Genomic DNA, 22,013 nt, shown 5'->3' on the forward strand with positions numbered 1-22,013 from the left:
ACTATTCAGCGTATGTTTCCTAGACGTAACAAGTACATTAGCTGCTCAAAGTTTGACCACAACCAAAGCCTCTAAGTTGAGAAGAAGTTGTTTCATACTCCACCAAGAAGTGATCCACTCCACCAAGAGCTGTCTCATGCCAAGGCTCTTCTTCAACAAGAAAACATATAAAGCGAAACTCCAAAGCTAACAGAAACTGCTTTGTATTTGTGCACAAACTTCGGTGTTTTGTATGTCTCAGACGGCACGTATATATAGTCTTCAAGGAACCCTAGTCGCCTTAGACTACAAATTTTCTAAGATTCAAGTTTCCTAATTAGACTTCAATCACACAACCTAATTTTAAAAAGCTTCCTTAAAACATGAAACTAGGAAATTTTACATACAAGTATTCCCTTAATCAAAAGCCTAGATAAGGAGTTTCTAATTAAAGCTAGCTCTATTCTAGTATTCTAATTACAAAAACTCAGTAGCCCATTATACATAAAATATTCTGATCCATCCACCTCATTGCTGAGTTGGAATACTTATGCCTTGTTTGATTAGATCCAGAAGCACGACTAGAACAACCTACATCAAGATACATGAAATTGTACAATAGTCCACACAAAACAAGCATAATGGCACAAAAATATCTAAGGCCTTCTAGTATACAATTATCATTCAACACCCAATGTCGAACCACTCATACTATCATAACCAGTAGGGATAAGAACACCAACACAGTTCCTAGTGAAGAAGAGAAGAATAGTTTGCATACAAAACTGTCCGAGGACTGGTGTGAGAGAATAGCACAGATGGCAAACAAATGGAATTGCCAATGAGGATGGCATGGAGAAAAAGACAATGTCGTTCATTCAGGTCCTCGTGATGTTCAATGGGGAGGACATTGGAGCAGATAAAAATATGTAGGAGTCTATGAGAAACGCTCAGAAATCTATGGGGCAAATTAGTCCCAACAAAAGAACCTCCATCTTCACGAAGATAGGAGTGGTTTCAGACGGAGGAGGATCAATATGAACAGTAAAGGTATCAAACTCTGGTTCAATTGCCTTATGAATATTGAAAACAAGAGCCAGCAAATCAACAGTAAAAAAAAAGCATTTTTCTTTGACTAAGTAAAAAACACAGAATCATCAAGCTCAACAAGATTAGAGTAAAATTCACATACCATATCATCACATACTGGTCTTGTAAGGCAAGTAATGGGTTTCCACAATCTTGATTCTATCACATGTGTATTGTCTGGGTCTCCCAGAGTCTAGTACGGAAAAGACGTCTCAGTGTTTTAAGGTCTATCCTTGAAGAATGTTTTAAACGTGGATGTACCCACCGTGTCAATAAACCATGAGGGAGAGGAGGAAGGAGACGAAGGACCAGGCGTCTTTTGCTGTTTCTTGTCTGGGGTTACATCAGAAGTGGAGGAAGACTCTTTTGGTCTTCTTGTCTTCGCCATTACATCAAGAAACTCAAGATTTTTGAGTTAGCAACAAGACAGGGCAGAACGACAACAGATGCGAGATTTCAAAAAACCCTCAGCCAGTTTGTGTTATCTTAGAAGCAGTTAGGGATTTGAATGTGAACCAATTGAGAGTTGTTTTGAGAATAGGAAACCATGGAGAAGTTAAGCCTAATAAGACGCTTTGGTTTCCCAAGATCAAATAACTTGAGCGAAAAGGAGTGCCTAATTAAATTTGGATTTGAAAACAGTCAGACCATTTGGAGAAAAGACCAAAACTGTCCTTAATCAACTCTAGAAGGAAATCTTGAAGATACTCCATAGCTGCTATCAATTTGGCTCCAAAGAAAATTCTCACACAAGACAAAAAAAAAAAGAATTCAAGAGTATAAAACTCACGAAGAGAAATTCCAATCACTCGATAGACAGTACAATACACAATCAGAGATGAAATTTTTTACCTAAAACCTATCAATGCAATTTTGATTATACACAGATAAGATGTTATCATAATATCAAGTATTCAAAAAGATTGAACAAAGCTCTATTGAAAGCATGTCATGAAAAATGAAGCAAGTTATGTGAACCGTGATCAGTGTGTGTATCTCAAGAGCTTGCTATTTTCTAAGCAAAAATAATGCTCATAAATCACAATTTCATAGATTTTCAAATCTAGCTCTCCTTCTTGAAACTTTTTGAAATCACAACCCCTTTTTTAATATATTTTCTTTATTATAATGGCGCCTTTCACAATCTTTTCACATTGGAAATCCCTTTTTATTTCAAAAGGATATTCATTTTAAGAGTATGTCCCATTTTATTTCAAGGGGAGACTACCTTTGTTTGACCTAACCCTTTCTATTTTGGCTGGTATGAAGCTTCTTTTCAGAGAAATTGTTCAATATATCTATGAAATAGATTTTTTTGAAATAGGGGTTTGGGGAGGGGGTAGGATTCGAATCCACAACTGATAGGTACGATAATACCTATTGTTTTTGGTAGAAATCTCCCCCTCTTAGGCTTCCTTTTGATAAATAATGGGTGTGTTCATGTTTTGACTTGTATTTTGATAGGTTGATTGCTGATTGGAATGAAAAGCGGCAAAAAAATGGCTGAATTGAAGAGAATGTCTACCGACCTTTGTATGTTCAAATGGTCATAACTTTCTGCAAAGTTATTAGAATAGATCAAAACAAAAGGCATTGGAAACTAGACATCTCAATCTTTTCATAGACTTCAAAATCACTCAAATTTGAAGTTTCCCAGGGTAGATCCAGAGATTTTGGTGAAGAAGTTTGCCTAGGGTCACGCCTAGGTGAGGTGCGCCTAGGCGCAGCATTTATGCATGCCTAGAATAATTCCATCCGCCCAGTCTAGGGAGCATTGATTTGAAGAGAACCGAAAATATGAGCTTGCACCTAGGCGTGGCACGCCTAGGCATGAATTCAACACGCATAGGCGTAAAAAACAACTTTTGGGCTAGCTTTAATTCACGATTTGCCCTAGCTGCAAGAGACTTTTGACACTTCGAATAGACTTTATGGAGAGCGAAAACAGAGGGAAAAGGGATTCTTGGAGCTTGGAGGATGAATTCTTCAACCCAACTTGGATTATCTCAATATTTGGGGTTTATTCATGCCACTCTCTTCTCTCTCTGTGTTTTTCTCTCTCTATGTGTAACTAAACCACTGTTGCCAAGGCTAGGATGAAGCCTTAGGTTTGATGACTTTGTGTATGATTTGATTTACATATATATGAGTTGATTTGGGTATAAATCTTGTGTTTCTATGCTTGATTGCAATTTCTTCATGCTTGTTGTGTTTCGCCAACACTTTAGGTTTTTGGATGAAATTGTTTGAAGAATTTGCTCAGACGGTAATATGTCAAGTAGATTATGCTTCTTGAAACTCTTGACTATGAATGTATCTCTCTTTAATTAGGTGACAATTTATATGATTCCTATTCTCCATGGAACTTCATGAATTCCTTTGCATGTTTAGACCAATAAGATGGCTAGAATGTATTTAGGAATATCTTACCTAGACCAATAAGATGGCTAGTAATCAATTTTTGGGAGATTTGGCTTAAGTGCGCTAAAATCGACTTAGGTACAGATTTGTTATGCCCGAATTAGCAAATGTGTGTGTGAATTTGTTTATTTGCAATTCATTTCCCAAAGGGAATTCCGAAGCCTTGGTGTTCATCTCATATTCATTAACTCGTCTCATTCATATTAGTTGCATTAGCATAATTTGCATCCTTATTCCAAGAAAATACCAAGAACACTTTACTATTGGCTTGTCATTAGTTCAATTGCTAAACCAAACAATCTTACTCTTTTGCATTGTCCATACATACATACAAGTATACATTTATATTAGACATAACTCCGTCCCTGTGGATTCAACCCTTGCTTACTTATCATTGTGCTATAGTCGCCGACTAGTACACTTGCTAGTAAGGTTGATTTAGACCCAACAACGACCTAATGGGTGAGTGATCCCTTACATGTAAGGTGATTGGCGTTCAACTAATGGCTCACTTGCTATGAAATAGATTTTAAAGCATTCTAAAAGCTCAGATTTCACAAGAAGAGATATATGCAATACAATTTGTGAGATAACTTGTCTTTTCAAATAACATGATCCAAGATAAGAGTGATTATTCAATACAGTTAAACACAAGTTAGAATGATAGCACATATCACAATATATCATAGACCGATAAACTCAAGCATATACTCCACACTCTTGTCTTGAGAGAAATACTGAAGATCTAAGTAATATTCACTACCCCTGGTGCTTTCCACAAGAATTCAAATCTTTGTCTATTTAGGGTTTTTGTAAAAATGTTAGCCAATTGATTTTTCACTAGTGATGTACTCAAGTGACACAATTTTGTCTTTAATAAGTTCACGAATAAAGTGGTGACGAATCTCTATGTGCTTACTCCTAGAGTGTTGAACATGATTTTTAGAAATATTAATAGAGCTCAAATTATCGTAAAAGACAATCTTACTTTTCTGTGTTAACCCATAGTCTTGAAGTCTATGCTTCATCCATAGAAGTATGTGCAGCAACTACCAGCAGCAATGTACTCAACCTCAGCTGTAGAGAGAAAGAGACTAAATTCTGTTTTTTGTTGTGCCATGCAACCAGATTATTACCTATGTAAAAGCATCCGCCAAATGTGCTTTTTCTTTCTTCACTACATCCTACAAGAAAAGTGTTACTATCCTTAGAATAAAAGATTTTGAAGTCCAGTGTTCCATTGACATATTTTAGAATTATTTTAATAGCAATCAAGTGACACTCTTTAGAATCAGCTTGATACGGTGATACCTTTCACAAACACAAACACTGAATGCAATATCATATCTACTAGCACTTAAGTAAAGAAGACTAACAATCATACTCCTATAGTAGTTTTGATCAATGGATTTACTAGTGGTGTCCCTACTCAATTTGTGTTGGGGCTCAAAGGGGTGGGTGTAGGCTTATAAGAGGCTACTTCAAACTTTTCCATAGTAGTACACCTTCAAATAAGTTTCTAAGCCACTCTAGCTACTTCTTTAGATGCATCAACTAATGCAATGAATACAACCAGTGATGTGCCAAATATATACATACATTTGTGCATCCTTTACACATGAGTTCATCTCATTTTGAGTTGATTAAGAGTTGATATTGCCTAAGAAAACTATATTTGCATATTGTAGGTGTCCAGGCAAGAAAGGGAGGAAAAGAGTGCAAAATGAAGATTTGGACTCTAGAACCAATTTTCGATCGATCGGAGCCATTCTCGATCGATCGGACCTACCAAAACACTCAAAAATTCATGGAGACAGATTCTATTTCCGATTGATCGAAAATATTTCCGATCGATCGGAGGTACTATTCATAGCACGCGCAGTTTCGTGAAAAAGTTACGAATTCACGTGTTTTTAAGCCAAAACGACCCCAACTTGTTTTTGGAAACGACATAAGAGTTTGGGGAAGTATAAAAGGGAATAAAATAGGGTTTTGGGGGAGTTCTTGGAGCTGGGTTTCATCCTACCACCATTGGAGAGCTTGGAGCCACCATTGGAGCTTAGAGAAGAAGAGGGTCTACGAGGGGGTTTTCTCTCTCCTTTTCTATCCTAGTTTCTATGGTTGATTTCCTTTGTTTAATGATGTATTTTGCTTCCATGAGTGGCTAGATTTCTTACTAGGGTCTTAATGTAACCAAACCTTGAAGATTCAATAAACTTGGTTTCCTTATTTCTTGATTTCTCTCTCTCTCTTGATTGTCTATGGGTGTGATTAATACTTTTGAATGTTTGGTCATCATTCAATTGATTTGTTGCCTAGATTGAGACCGGAAGGAGATATCTAGGGTTTTGCCTCAAGCCATAGATGACATAGGGTGCATGAACCATAGGAATATAGGTTTGTGACTTATGCAATCGCTAATTGATTTCCATAGTTCTTAATGGGTTTTTGATATATTAATTTGATTGTTAGGAATAACAAGGATTTATATTGAAAACACGTTTGATGTATCTAGGAATAGAACATTGAATAGGTTGGGAAATCGATTGTCATTATTGAGAGATGAATTAGGGATTAAGGGACCAAGGGAATTGAATTGGATAGGTGAGATGACGTTAAGTACCCTAGTGCTTTCCATCTTTGATTACATACTTGTGTTTGATTTGTCTTTGTTCTTTTGCTTTAGTTTAGTTTAAAAACAAGACCAATCTCGAATGCTTTTCCCCAATTTGCATAATTGTTGCTTATTTGACATTGATTTCTATTGCAACACATCCCTAGTGGAAACGATAATTTACTCATCTCTATATTACTTGTGTGATTTGTGTGCTTGCAATTAAATCCATATCAAGTTTTTGACGCCGTTGCCGGGGATTGAGGCAATTGGTTTTTGTGTCAAATTAGGTTTTCAAATGTGTTAATTGGTTTTTATTTTTTTGCAGAATTTATTTCTCTTGTATGAGCTTGGGAAGGAGTACTCTTAATTCGGAATTGATTGATATCGATTTGGAAATTGAGAGGACTTTTCTCAATCTTAGGTGGGAGCATACTAATAATATCATGGAAGGCATGGGAGACAATATAGCAAGGAAGAATGTTGGTGAGCCCGGTGGGGGCATGAATGTGAATGATGGCAATGGTAATGGCGGAGGTGCCAATGGAAGAAATGGTGGTGAAGAGGTTGAAAACCTTCCTAGGCAATTTGATCCTCGCTCTCTTGAGGATTATGTTAGGCCTACTTGGGATGCAAATCCTTCAAGCATCCGTTATCCTCCTATCAATGCTACTAATTTTGAGATCAAGCCGGCTATCATCAACATTATCTCTAATTCGGTGGTTTTCTATGGTCTTCCTGATGAAGAACCCAATGTCCATCTTCGCTCTTTCTTGCATGTGTGCACTACTTTTGGGATTAACGGAGCTACAAAGGATGCTATCTTGTTGAGGTTATTTCCATTTTTTTTTGAGGGACAAGGCTAAGGGATGGTTGATGTCCTTGCCTCCCAATTCTAGCACCACTTGGGATGAGATGGCGGAGCAATTCTTGACAAAATTCTTTCCTCTAGCCAAGACGGTTCAAATTAGGGCAGATATCATGTCCTTTGCTCAAAAGGATCTTGAATCATTTTATGAGGCTTGAGAGCGCTTTAAAGGCATTATTCGAAGTTGCCCAAACCACGGACTTCCAGAATGGGTGGTATATCAAGCCTTTTATAATGGTTTGAGTGTGCATACGAAGGAGACTATTGATGCAGCCGCGGGAGGTTCTTTTATGACCAAAAATCAAGAGGAGGCTCGGGAATTACTTGACAAAGTGGCCAAGACCACTAACTATTGGTCCTCGGTGAGGGGGAATCCAAAGCAAGGGGGAAGTTGTAGAGATGATGAAGTTATGTCTACCTTGACTATTATGGCAAAGAAGATTGATGCATTGTCTATGAATCAAGCTCAAGGGGTACATGCTATCCAAAACATTCCTACCTACGGTGGTTTGTCTTATTGCGTCCCTAGCAAACTCTAGTGAGCAAGCGAATGTCATTGGTGGAGGTAATTTCATTCAACCTCGAAATGATCCTTATTCCAACTTCTACAATCTGGGATATAGGAATCACCCCAACTTCTCTTGGAGCAATTCTCAAAATGTGCAAAATCCTCAACATCTAGTGCAGCCCCAAGAGAAGAAGAGAGATATTGATGAGATGTTCTCAAAGCTAGCCAGAGGCCTAGATACACTTACAACTCATACCTCTCAATTTATGACAAGGACGGAGCAATACATGAGCAAAACCGATGCCACTCTACAAGCTCAAGCAACTTTGATGCAAAACTACGAAACTTCCATCCTAAATCTTGAGGTACAAATGGGGCAAATAGCTAACACTTTGTCATATAGAGAAAGAGGTACATTGCCAAACCAATCGGAGGTGAATCCAAAAGGGAAGGAAAAGGAGCAATGTATGGCAATCACTCTCCGGACTGGTAAGGTGGTTAAAAATGCTTCTGATCTAGATGTCGAAAAGGCGAAAATTTTACAAGAGGAGGAGAAGTGCAGGAAAACAGGGGAGAAAGAAGCTGAAAAATGTCCAGAGACAATTTTTGATTGATCGGAGGGGGTTCCCGATCGATCGGGCCTCCTTGGTAAAACTTTACCGGAGGCTATTTCCGATCGATCGACCTACTCCAATTCCTGTGAAAGTGAAATATGCGCAGCCACGATATGCAGTTGAGCCCGATTGGCCCGATAGTTCTCTTCCTGCACCTCCAGTCAAACCTTATGTACCTCCAATTCCATTTCCTCAAAGATTGAAGAGCACTAAGAAGAATGATGATCAATTCTCTAAATTTTTGGAGGTATTCAAGAAGCTTCAAGTGAACATCCCCTTTGCTGAAGCTTTAGAGCAAATTTCTTGCTATGCCAAATTCATGAAGGTGATCTTATCCAAAAACAAGAGATTGAAGGAGCATGAAAGTTACAACTAACCAAAAAGTGTAGTGCGATTGTGCAAAGGAGGCTCCCAATTAAGCAAGACGATCCGGGAAGTTTCACAATCTCGTGCACTATATGTAACATCTTGATTGAGAGATCCTTGTGTGATCTTGGAGCTAGCATAAACTTGATGCCATTGTCGGTTGCAAAGGAAATTGGGATGAAAGAGATTAGTCCAACCACGATGTCTTTGCAAATGGCGGATAGATCAATTAAATACCCACTTGGCATAGTGGAGGATGTCTTAGTGAAGGTGGGTGATCTTATGTTCCCGGTGGATTTTCTTATCTTGGATATGGAGGCCAATCCCACTACTCCCATAATCTTGAGAAAGCCAATCTTGAGCACAGGAAGAGCTTTGATTGATGTGGAGAAAGGGAAGCTTACTTTGAGAGGTGCGGGAGGTGACCAAATCACTTTTAAGGTGTTTGGAAATAGAAGGCAAGAGGAGGTTTCTCAACAATGCCTCCAAGTGGAGCATATTGACATGGTCATTCCCGACACTATTGAGAAGGAAGCTCATTATATTCCGATTGAAATTCTCCTAGGCCAAGACTCCAAAGTGAAGCATGAAGTTCCCAAGGCAGCCACCCAAGCTGAAAATGATGTATCAAAGTCTCAAGTGGAAGATCTCAAAGAGAAGCAAAAGAAGAGGAAGAAAAAGAGGAAGAGGAAGACCAAGAAAATGAAGAAAAATGTCTTTCCTAAGGAAACGGTGGTGATGAAAGCTTATGCTCCTTACATGACACCCAAGCAATCAAATGTCAATCTCAAGAAGCCATCAAGGGGAGTCTACACCACAACCCTCAAGGATCCCGGTTGAATCCAAAACGGAAGTCGGGCTGAAGACTTTAAACCAAGTGCTTTTGGGAGGCAACCCAGGTTTTATTATTCTATCTCTATTTTTTTATTTCTATTTTCACCTATTCCATGCATTGATGACATTGCATATTTTAAGTGTGGGGGTGGGAATTTAGGTTTCTAGTTTTTGTAAAAAAATAAATTTTTTGACTTCAAATGCCTTATGCCATGTCATTCTTGAGTGTATTTGGATGAATTTTGTGATCTGTGAAGCATTGATGGATCTTGCTATGGACATTCTGTCCAATTGAGTTTTCCTATCTTGAAAATTGTTTTTTCCATTGTGCTTTTGTGAATATGGAACACTTGATTCTGGGGTATGAAATATGACTTGACTTTGGCATTTGTGGTTGTTTGAGATCAATTTGATTCTAAGTAGCACCACTTGAGCAATGAAAAAGAAAAAATATATATATAGAAAAAAAAAGAATAGAAAAGAGAAAAAAAATTATGTTTATGAATAAATGGTTTCTTTCATAAGTTTTCTACTGAGTAACCGGGCCTCTTGCCTAGCAAGCAATGAGTTTCGTGTAAAAAGGTAGAAAATGAATGTTAGAGTACCTTGGTGACTAGTTTAACCTCGTAGCCTTTTTGACTCGGGTAATTAGATCCGTTGGGGTGTCTTAACACCTAGTGCCCTAAGCCAACTGGATTGGGAGTCATTGGTCGAAAGCTCGTTACATGGGTCATTTAGAAAGCTTAAGGAGGTTGAGCATTGCACAAGTCACCTTTGAGAAGAAAAAGAAAGAAAAAAAATGTGAATAAGAATTAAGTTTGAATAAATGCTCATTGTATTTGTTCTTTGATTCTTATTGTTCTTGGAAGACTACATGATTATTGTTTATGTCACTTTGAAGTCAAATATCAAGTGAAATTCATTATGTGCATTAATTCTTGAATTTATAAGCAAAGGAGATGAGATAAGATTCTTAAAGGAATGTTTTTATTGGTTTGAATGCCCTAATGTTTGGTTTGTTAGTGTGGATAGGGTTGCAATTATGAGTTCACTTTATACTCTTGTTGATGACATGAATTTTGGCATTGAAGTTGTTTAATGTTTGTGGGTATCATTCTAGTAAACCCTCAGGAGACACAACTTCTCCTACTAGGGGCACCTAGGGGTTTAAAGGCTTATGGCACATGCTAAGTGTCATCGCGAGCCCTACGAAAGTGGCATAGATTAGTTACTTATTTAGAGTAGGTCTTAGTTGTTTTATTTTTCATTTGAGCTTAACGGAAAATACTCTTTCCCTCCTTTATTCATTCTCAATTTGCTCGAGGACAAGCAAAGGTTAAGTGTGAGGGTGTTTGATGTGCCAAATATATACATACATTTGTGCATCCTTTACACATGAGTTCATCTCATTTTGAGTTGATTAAGATTGATATTGCCTAAGAAAACTATATTTGTATATTGTAACGACCCGTCCCGGAGGGGGGTCTGTGAAATTACCAATTTATCCAAAACATAAACTATCTATGCAAATCCTCAAAAAAAATCATTTAATACAATCCCAAAATGAAATAAAGGTATTCATAAATCTATTGAGACGTAACTAATAAGTCTTTATAATTTATACAAAGCGGAAGTCTTTATAATATCAACCCTACACTACCCATAACCTCAACTATATCCATGGGGAAACCGCTCACGCCTCGAGAACCTGGCCACCATCTACGTACTCACCTGAAAGAGAAAGAAGAAAATAGAGGTTGAGCTAAATAGCTCAGTAGGGGTATAGTACCCGATAAAGACTCGGATATCCGTGATGCGAATACCGAGAGAGAAAATCACAACGATAATCACATATGATGAGACAAAGAGTAGAACTAGTCTATAAATACAACAATCAGCTCAAGAGTAATGAAAGAATAGGCAGGAACAATACGATTATGCTCATGTCACAACCACAACCCAATATGCATATATATATATATATATATATAAGCATGCAATTTATATATGTAAAACGCACATCTCCTCCCAATGGGCATAGCGCCACAAATCATCCACATCCAATCATCGGCACACGGTAGTCCGGATTTCCCCTCGGAGGCCGTGGCAATCAAATCTCCGTATAATCACATCGCAAGGCAATCCGGATTTCCCCTCGGAGGCCGCGACAATCAAATCCCCGTATAATCACATGGGAACAGATTAAGGGGAATAAATCCCAGACAGTGATCACGTCTCAAGGTGGTGTGTCGCGAGTCACAACCACCGCACAAACCAGAGTCAGACAACAACAACAAGGCTATCACATCCACCCATCTCCACAAATCCACAATCCGAACACACAGTCAACATATGTCATGATGCATGTATTACAATAAGTTTCCCATGCACTCAAAACCCATTTCCAAACTAGTTAAGAAAATATTTTACTTTCTTAGAAAAATAGGACACAAAGCTCTACGAAGAGTCCTAATCATATCAAACATTTTCCCATAGCCAAAATTACACATGCCTATCTACATGCTGAAAAGATTATAGTCAAGCACGGAGAAATGCGAACCAATGTATAGACAACAAAGAACCATTCAAGAGGCAGGGATTTAACAAGCAAGGAAAACACAGAAAATTGTAGAACACAAAGTATCGGGTAATAGAGGCCAATAAATGAAGAACCCCTACATGTCGTGACAGCGATCAAACTAACAATACAAGGAACGAGCTCTACACAAATCCAAATCAGATATAGCATAATACACATAATTCCTAATGTATATCACATTAAGGAATTCAATGAACATGCATATAACAAGGGGAATAATATCCCAGAATTTATACTGAATCGAAAAGTCAGGTATTTAGAAGGCAAGGTGAATCAGAACCCCTACCTCAATAGCAGTGCAAATCAAATATGTGTCCACAACGTCTACTTCGTCTTCTCGATTTCCTAAAAATATATCAACGTATAGTAGGTTATTAAATTGTCAAAAATGACTAAATTGTCTAAAAAAATAACTTCCCTATAATTTAATTATTTATCTAACCTGTACTAATCCACTAAGCGATAGTCTCCTTTCATTATTTGATCATACAAGTTGATCAAATTTGTCAAAGTCAAACTCTAGTCATGTAAATAAATTGGCCAAAAGGAACGAACTTATCAAATGGATTAGGCCCTTTGGGCCACCATTTACTCTCTTTAATTTGATCCAAGGAGGCCATGCAGCCTGATCTCTATCACACCCATTTTTGGGGCATCTCTGCCAACGTTGGTTGCAATAGAATTCCGAGCGTGCGAAGAGTCAAAATGGTGATGCCGGCAGCCCAATTGGGTGACCTTCTCACCTCTGTGATGTCTATTCGTGAAACCAGAGAGAAGGGGAATAGAGAACTTACCCCCTTGTCTATCCACCCCTCCTATGATTTTATCAGTGTCACAGTATGTCTCTAACAAGTCTCCGGCTAGGGTAGTGACTCCTTATCATGACTATCCCTGCCAGAGTGCCGTGGTTAAGATCTAATCCGAAAACTAATATTAGGATGAGGGAGAGAAGGGACCGAAATCATTACCTCTCCTCTGCAATGCCCGATGAAACAGGTCGGTTTTCTATGATCTTCGACGTCGACGAACGAAGCTGGGTTGTTGGGAGTAATGCCTGAGAGTGTACGGCTGCTAGGGTTTATGTGGTATAGAGAGTGTTCATATAATGAGGGATGGAAAGTATAAGTATTGGTATTTAGGTACTTAAGTATTACCAAAATTATAAATTTAATCCCAATAGTTCTTTATTTTATTAGTTTGCCCCTATTGTCTTGTTGAGAGTACTTTCTTACCCTTAATAAAATTTCGGGGTTTTACACATATTATAGGTGTCAAGGCAAGAAAGGGAGGAAAAGTGTGCAAAATGAAGATTTCAACTCCAGAACCAATTTCCGATCGATCGGAGCCATTCCCGATCGATCGGACCTACCAAAACACTCAAAAATTCATGGAGACAGATTGTATTTCCGATCGATCGAAAATATTTTCTATCGATCGGAGGTACTATTCACAGCATGCGCAAGTTTGGCGAAAAAGTTCCGAATTCACGTGTTTTTAAGCCAAAACGACCCCAACTTGTTTTGGAAACGACATAAGAGTTTGGGGAAGTATAAAAGGGCATAAAATAGGGTTTTGGGGGAGTTCTTGGAGCTGGATTTAATCCTACCACCATTGGAGAGCTTGGAGCCACCGTTGGAGCTTGGAGAAGAAGAGGGTCTACAAGGGGGTTTTCTCTCTCCTTTTCTATCCTAGTTTCTATGGTTGATTTCCTTTGTTTAATGATGTATTTTGCTTCCATGAGTGGCTAGATTTCTTACTAGGGTCTTAATGTAACCAAACCTTGAAGATTCAATAAACTTGGTTTCATTATTTCTTGATTTCTCTCTCTCTCTCTTGATTGTCTATGGGTGTGATTAATGCTTTTGAATGTTTGGTCATCATTCAATTGATTTGTTGCCTAGATTGAGACCGGAAGGAGATATCTAGGGTTTTGCCTCAAGCCATAGATGACATAGGGTGCATGACCCATAGGAATATAGGTTTGTGACTTATGCAATCGCTAATTGATTTCCATAGTTCTTAATGGGTTTTTGATATGTTAATTTGATTGTTAGGAATAACAGGTATTTATATTGAAAACACGTTTGATGTATTTAGGAATAGAACATTAAATAGGTTGGGAAATCAATTGTCATTATTGAGAGATGAATTAGGGATTAAGGGACCAAGGGAATTGAATTGGATAGGTGAGGTGACGTTAAGTACCCTAGTGCTTTCCATCTTTGATTACATACTTGTGTTTGATTTGTCTTTATTCTTTTGCTTTAGTTTAGTTTAAAAACAAGTCCAATCTCGAATCTTTTTCCCCAATTTGCATAATTGTTGCTTGTTTGACATTGATTTCTATTGCCAACACATCCCTAGTGGAAACGATAATTTACTCATCTCTATATTACTTGTGCGATTTGTGCGCTTGCAATTAAATCCTTATCAACCAGCATAGTTGAATCTGAAACACAAGTCTTCTTCTTTGAACTCCAAGACATAGCAGCACCTCCCATTATGAATATCCAGCCAACTGTGGATTTAGATTTAGATTCCATATTATTATTCCAACTTGATTCCATATCACTATATGCTTCTTTTCATGGTTTGGAAGAACAAATCCCTCTAATTGTTCCATATAAATCTCCTCCTCTAATTCACCATGTAAGAAAGTTGTTTTTACGTCCATTTGATGGACAACTAGTTGATGAATAGCGACAAGAGAGATTAATACTTGAATTGTAGAAATTCGAGCTACTAGAGCATAAGTATCAAAATAGTCTATTCCTTGCCTTTGTTTGAACCCTTTGGCAACTAACCTTGCCTTGAATTTGTTAATTGAACCATCAAGATTCAATTTCTTTTTAAAAATCCACTTACACCGAATGGCTTTAGATCCAAGCGGTAAGTTAGATAATACCCAAGTTTTATTTGACAACAAGAAATTCATTTCATATTAATTGCTTACTTTCAAAAAGGGCATCTCTAGAATTCACTGCTTTAAAATAAGTTTTGGGTTCATCTTCTATATTTAGGACAAACAAGGTTTTATCCTTGATTTCATGTCTATTCTCTTCAACAAGGTAGACTAAAAAATCCAAACCACATGATTTTTCAACCTGAGGTCTTTTACTTCTTCTTGGCTTCATGTCAGTAGAAGCATTTGGATCATGATCCTCTCTAGGGAAATTCTCCAAATTAAGAGTAAACGATTTGTGTAAAAGTGTCTTACTTTCATTGATAGTATGTAATACAATATATAGTGAGAGTTTATTACAAGCATGGACAAGTAAAGAGAACAAGATCACCCTAATTGAGGAGATTACAATCATACAATTAAAGATTGGTAAACTCTAGTAATAAGGAAAACAAATCATGTGGAGATTATGTACACACAGTAATGGCCTAAATTAGTGTTCTATCAAGGAGCGCAAGAATTCTGGCTGATGCCATCTAAGTTAGGAATAGAAAGACTAGACTCAAAAAGATGTTCATAAAATTTTACATCTACGATTCAAAAATTTCATGAGATTCCAAGTTATAAAATATGTAAGTAGAACTATGTAAAGAATAACCAATTAATAAAAACACACTTATAAGTCTTATTGCCTAACTCTGGTCTTTTTACATAAGCAATACAACCCTATACCTTAATACGATTAAGACTTGCTTTACAATTAAATCGAATTTCATATGGAGCTATATTCTTCTTCTTCAATGGAATTCTGTTCAAGATATAACAAGCAGACAATATTGCTTCTCCCCAAAATGAAAATGGCAATCCGGAACTAAGTAACATGGCAATTACCATTTCAGTTAAAGTCCTATTTTTCCTTTCAACAATTTCATTTTGTTGTCGCGTAAAAGGAGCCGTAACTTGATGGATCATGCCATGAGTTTCATAATATTTTGTAAACTCACTTGGGTAATATTCACCACCTTGTCGGTTCTAAGGACTTTAATCTTACGGTTAAGTTGAGTTTCAACTTCCACCTTGAAGATTTTGAAAATTTTCAAATGCTTCACTTTTAGTTTTTAAAAGGTAAACATATGTATATCTTGAACAATCATCTATAAATGTTAAGAATTATTTGTTACCTCCCCTTGATTCACTATTTTTCAAGTCACGAACATCACTATGTCTAATATCAAGTAACTCAAAAGTTCGATCTACAGATTTAAAGGAGTTTCTAGTTATCTTGGCTTGCACAAATATGTGGCATTTAGTATGATTAAAATCATGACAATTAGAAATTAATCCTAAATTAGACATGTTCTTGATGCAACCATAATTTACATGTCCTAGTCTATCATGTCATAAAGAAATATAATTCACAATATAAGAAGAAGATATATTTTCTATTAAATTCAATTTAAACATGTCATTACAAGAATATCCCTTCTCAATGAATACTCCATTATTGGACAAGATATACTTGTCTGATTCATACAACAGTTTGAAACCCCTCTTATTGAGCAAGTCCTTAGACACTAGTTTTTACTCATGTCAGGTACAAAGAATATATTAACAAGAGTAACAATCTTTCCTGATGTGAACTTCAATTCAACTGCGCATTTGTCAACAACTTTTGTGCGAATGTCATTTTGACTAGGAGACTTTCGATCTTTCAAATAGAGAATTTAGGGTCATTCATTATTAGTACTTAATGAATTTCAATCAATCCTCATGAGTTCGAAACTCTACTTTTCACTATTACTATTTGTTCGATTTGTACACATGCAAATTTGCACAACAACGATCTACTCCAAAGTTATAACTCTATAGACTCATATAGAAGGGGACATACAATGTCAAGTAAAATATCTTGAACCCTACAGTTGTTACTTTAGAGCTACGAGTACCGAGCATTTGTAACCTCTTTACCTCTTTATTGAACCCTACACTTGTTACTTTAGAGCTACGAGTACCGAGCATTTGTAACGTCTTTACCTCTTTATTTTGAGGTTGGTTCTATCACCTGATATGTCACAAGGACCCAGCTAATTTTGGACGTGATAACCCACATTTGTAACCTCTTTATTTTTGACCGAGTCTCCTCTTCATCTTGCTCTCTTTTCTATCTGGCTCTCTACCTTGATCTCTTCATCTTTTTTGGGTGTATAACTATAGGGCCCATGGGCTTTTTCCCCTCTCAAAACAGCCAAAGAAGGAAAACTTTAGTCACACCCCACTTTTTACTAAAGACACCCCGTCAACTGAGTTTTACAAGGGATGGTCAACTCAAATTGGGGTGTCTTTAGTAAAAGGTGGGGTGTGACTAAAGTTTTCCGCCAAAGAAATAAACAAACAAATAGGTACAGTTTTCATTTTCAACACTAGAGCTCCAACATGATTTACTATTTCAAAGTTGGATTCTCTGAGCGGAAAGTGTTTGCTACCTGATCAATGATTGCAGAAAGCCACAGGTGTTATGAAATTTTATTGATAATTAACGCATAACGAAAACTGAAAGAAGGTGGGATCTTCGTCAAAACCTTAGGGAACAAGCAAACTAAGAGAATTGAAAAACAAATCTCTTTGGAACTGTTGTTAATAAAATTCAAGCGTGTCTCCAACTACAACTTAAAGAAGTATTTATAATAGAAAAGAAACCATAAAACCCTTAGAAAAACAAACAAAGGAAACCGAATTAAATAAAGAAACAATGAAAAATATGCGCAATAATAGAAAAGTGCCGGGTAGACCCCTTAAACGTGAAAATTTGGGCCCCCAACTCTGCTGTTATAGAGGACAAAGTGCAGGTAATTTGTGTAGGGCACATAATTCCCTTTCCAAAAACATATTATGGACCCCGTAACTCCTTCCGGATTGAAAGTTATGGACCCTGAAAGCTCTATTGTCAAATCCCTTGCTTTCGATCCCAATTGTCATAAAATTCAACTGCAATATGTTCTACATCAATAATGCCAAGTCTTTTTTTTTTTTTTTTAATTTCTAATGTCCATCCAGGTGCGCCAGCTGCATCCGTACAGTCCAAACGAATATCAGTGAGGTTCGGAGGTGCTGTTCAAGTCATGTATATATACACACATACAATCCAAGAACATATATAAACAGGGCAGGGTCACAAATCACAATTATGCCAAACTGGGTTGGGCCTCCCACAACCCTGACTACATGAACTTGGCTAACTTAAATTATATATGGTCAAAAGCACCATAATGAGTGCAGACTACGTACTCTATGATGATCTGTTTCTCTGTTCTGATTGCTTACCACAATAATATATGGGTGGAACCTCAAACCACCATGAATTTGGTCCATCTTGTTACAGCTAACTCCCCAACATCATTTGCAGTCAATATCCTTGTTAAATTAATTAAGCTAAACTATTTATATCTTACTCCATACTAATTAGAACAAGCACAGGAGCTTAAATATCGATAATTATCGTGCCGTGCTCCAAAAAATAGCACAAACAACGGTTAATCATGCATGAACATGATAATAATTATCGTCATTTATCCTGCTCTATCAGCTTCTAGACATGGAGTTATGTATTAATTAATTGTTTATGTCAGGTGGAAATTGAACCTTACAACTCATTCCAGTACCTCTCAATCACGTCTTCAGTTCTCATTGTTTATAAGTGCTTTCTTGATTTAAACTGGTGAGGAAAAAAGTAGGGAATTGGGCCCTCGGGCTGCAGGTAGCATCCAGCAATATATAAATAATTTGTTTTCTTATGCCAGTCTAATATGTCCTCCATAAAACACTTGTAGTGCAAGAAGGAGACATTTTGGACTACATATATTTTTCACATTTTTATGACAATTTGTACACTCTAGATTCCAAAATTTCTTCTTTTTCTAAAGTGTTTTAGGACTCCATACCTCTCACCTTTTCTTTTTCTACTATTTCACTATTTGTTTTGAATGTCATAATTAAATTAATAAATCATATCATATGGGCCACATTATTCTTCATAATTTAAAAAAAAAATTGTGAATCATGGTCACTTACAAACTTATCAAAGATCTAGGAAACTTCTGTAATGATCACTATGTATTTATATATAATATTTCATCTTTTTTTCCTTATTATCTAAATGATTAAAAAAAATCTAATAATTTGCTACCTGAAAAACAGAGTTGATTTTAAAGAATTAAGATTTAATTTAGATTATTTAATTTCTCATGTTAAACTATATCCCCACTTCAAGATTTACAAATATTGTACCATAGATCACCTATCAATCAGTACTAGAAAGATTATCTAGCACACACATCCAATATTGAATGTTTGTATATGTAGAAAGGCAGGTGGTGCCATGTGACAACAGGGATATCAATGTTGGGGGTCATGTGGTAGCTCACAAAAGAAAAAAAAAAACCCTTTATTTCAAAATTAGGGCAAAGTTTAAAAGGACTTTTTATTTCATTTTTTATTTTAAGGTGTGATCACATGATGTGGGTGATTCCTTTGCCTTTGAAACACTCAATGTGAGACCCCAAAGTGGAAAAAGGAGATAATTCTAAAAATAACCATACATCTAGACTAGCTCTAGCTTAACTTTCACTAATCACTACCTTTGATTCTAATATTTTAAAGTCACTTTTAAGCTTTGATCATTTGAACTCTTTGACTCACTACATTTGCTAGTGTGTAATGACTAACGACCCAAAAGCTTCCCAAAAAAATGGGTAAATACTTGTAAAGCGCATGTGGGAAAGATAATATTTGTTGGAGCAATTCTACAGACCCCAATTTATAACTCTTATTTTACCAAAAATCCATGTGGTATGTCAGATAGTTATTGACCATAAATACATACGTAGGGTCCCTTTAACATCCAACACTTCCACATGGATTGAGGGTAAAATGGGGGTCACAAATTAAAGTCTCAAACATTTTTCTATTTGTTGCTACTAGGTAGCTAGCTAGCTAATTTCCACCTATTTATTATAATAATTGTGATTCACTGATGATTAAGCTTGATTATTGAACATGACCATGTCTTTTGTAAGAGACAAATTAATAGTAATGTATATGTAAAGAATATGGACTGGTAAAACATACAATTTTTTAACTGAATTTCCCATGTGATTTTTTATGGAGGAACATGTGACCTTGAGATATAATTGTCGGAGTGTAACCTATAGGTCACGTGTTTCAATTCCTAAAAATAGTCTCTCCACATATTATATGTGAATAAGGTCTGCGTACATACTACTTGTCTTCAACCCCGTCCACAACGAGAACCTTGTGTACGGGAGTTGTTTACCTTCTCATGTCATTGCTTCACTTGAAATCAATATACACTGATAACATATTAGGTGGGGTTTGAGTGTGTGTAAGTGTAAAATAATTGCGAAGGATCCTCCATCCTATAGCTATCCCAATTCTGCTTCGCTTGCATGTGATCATATCTTACTGTCATGTTCCTAAACAAAGGAATATGCAATGTTCTTTGCTACTTCAGTTTTAGGTTAAATCACTGTTTTTATGTAAAAAAAAAAAAAGGAATTGATTGCAACTGCAGAGAACAAGGTAACCATTAATATGGAAAATCCGTTGGAATTAGTAGTTTTGTGAAGCAACTTGATTGGTCAATCAAACTGTCTCTTGTGAAGATTAATGAAAAAACTGGATCTAATCATCTAATGTTGGTTTAATTATATCAGAGAAATTCTATGGATTATTATTAAGAGAACTAGAAAGATCTCCGGAAATAATTTAACATAACTTCGCATTAATTCATGTAAATTTTTATAAGATAATTATAGATAGACTAAAATTCATGCAAATTTCATACACATAGACATTCAAATAAAAACTATTGAAGAAGAATATATATCAAATCAATCAGCTCTTCCTTGGGAAATGAATTTTGTAGTAGAAAATAGAAATATTGTTTATAATTAAATGTAGAAAACAATTAATTGATAAATCATCTTGACTGACCTGATATTGTTTGTATATATGAATCATCTTCTCCAGAAACTTACCATTACGTACATGGCAGAGCTAGTTTTCTCCGGCAAGTTTTCCGGCCAGTCGTAGTGGTGGAGTTTGATTCATGTGATTTAATTAATTGGTAGAAGCTACAAAAGGATGAATCCAAAGGGATAGCATGATCCAAAATTCATGAATTTAATTAATTCATAATTAATTAGGATCAATGCGATCCCTTTGGATGCCTCCTCAAGTTGCAGTAGAAGAAAAACAAAACCCAGCAGCAAGAACTTCTTCTTCAACATCTCTCTCTATCTTTCTCTCTCTTTCCACTAATATGAAGCAAAGTGGGTTTGAGGAAGGCTTTGCTTCAATATAAAAGAGTAGTGAATTCTCAATTTTGGGTATTTATTATTTATTTTGAATTAATTCTCTCCAAATAATGATCATATGGAAATTTAATTTAATTTAATTTGAAAAGAGAGAGAGAGATTTATTTTGATAATATTGTAGACCCCATTCCCCAACAAACTAAACACATGGAAAAGGTTTTTAGTAGTGGGTCAACAATGCCTTTGTTAGAAAATCAAATACCCAACAAGTTGGGTGGCTATTATTTTTACTAATTTTTGTTATGTTTGCTTATTTCAATGGAGGGTTTGTGGTCCATTCCATGTTCTCTCTCACACCCCAATGACCAAACCTCCCCTTTTTTATGCTTATTTCATAAAGAATACATTCCTATATATTATATATTTCCCATCATTGTTACTATATATATGGAGATTTATTTTAGATATATAATATTTTATATGTGTGTAAATGATGGTCAATCATATGACCATATGATTGACCCAAAAAGATTGTTATCGGTGGATCAATGCCATCCATGATGTCGGATTAAGCATACTATATATACATATACATGTCAGCATGGTCAAAGATATGCATCACACATTATGCTTGCTATAAAATTAGTAATTAATTAACATATCCGAAATTAAAGTTTGAGAATTTCAGATATATATATATACATATATATGAGGAATTCTGCTCTGAGATCCTAAAATTAGATCTCAAAATGATTTTTTTTATTCGAAATAAAAATCAAATTCAACATGAAAAGGGTATGATAATTCTGAATCATTGGATATAAAATAAAAGACATTTCATATACCTTTCATATTGTATTTGATTTTTGTTTCGAATAAAATATATA

The 22,013-nt window shown here is 36.1% G+C and overlaps 1 long non-coding RNA gene across 1 annotated transcript; it reads right to left on the reverse strand.

The window, feature by feature from the left end:
• Positions 1-10,816: 10,816 nt before the first annotated feature.
• Positions 10,817-13,030, reverse strand: LOC120015429. The gene is made up of 4 exons (XR_005471757.1): positions 12,861-13,030; positions 12,687-12,783; positions 12,179-12,237; positions 10,817-11,024 (listed from the first exon to the last, which is right to left on the reverse strand). It is a non-coding gene; the product is annotated as an uncharacterized LOC120015429 (long non-coding RNA).
• Positions 13,031-22,013: the final 8,983 nt, after the last annotated feature.

This window comes from Tripterygium wilfordii, chromosome 14 (assembly GCF_013401445.1).
Source record: "Tripterygium wilfordii isolate XIE 37 chromosome 14, ASM1340144v1, whole genome shotgun sequence".
NCBI lineage: Eukaryota > Viridiplantae > Streptophyta > Magnoliopsida > Celastrales > Celastraceae > Tripterygium > Tripterygium wilfordii.